Below are 501 nucleotides of genomic sequence, written 5' to 3'. Positions count from 1 at the left end.
GAAATCCAAATTAACAAGAAATCTTTTGCTCATGACTTTGGGATACTGTATTAGTATAAAAGAGCATTCAGTCATCTTAAATAAATATATTCTATTTCTGAAATCACAGCACATTCAAGGGGTAGTTACTGCCGTAAGCAGAGCATTAAGTGATCTCCATGGATGTTTTTAATCGATTTGGTCTAATATCTGGAAAATAACCTACTGTGGGGATAAGAATCTGCATCTCAAATGTTCTGCAGAACGTTCTTCCCATATTTGCATACAGTACTAGAATAATTAAGAAGACATTACAGTATTTTCCTCCCAGCTGCTTACATCTGTAGCTTTGGCTACAACAATATATTCTGTATACCTCAAAACTATATATGAAATACCCAAGATCACTAAATAAATAAAAGCCAAAGAAACCTGGGACAGTACTGCATTTTACACTTGAGATGAGATTCCCCCACTCCCATGGATAAGTGAGAGAGAACAACTAAGGTAACTGTTTTTTTT

Source organism: Meleagris gallopavo, chromosome 1 (genome assembly GCF_000146605.3).
Source record: "Meleagris gallopavo isolate NT-WF06-2002-E0010 breed Aviagen turkey brand Nicholas breeding stock chromosome 1, Turkey_5.1, whole genome shotgun sequence".
In the NCBI taxonomy this organism is placed as follows: domain Eukaryota; kingdom Metazoa; phylum Chordata; class Aves; order Galliformes; family Phasianidae; genus Meleagris; species Meleagris gallopavo.
The sequence above is the reverse complement of the archived record's forward strand: the minus strand, read 5'-3'. Positions refer to the sequence as shown.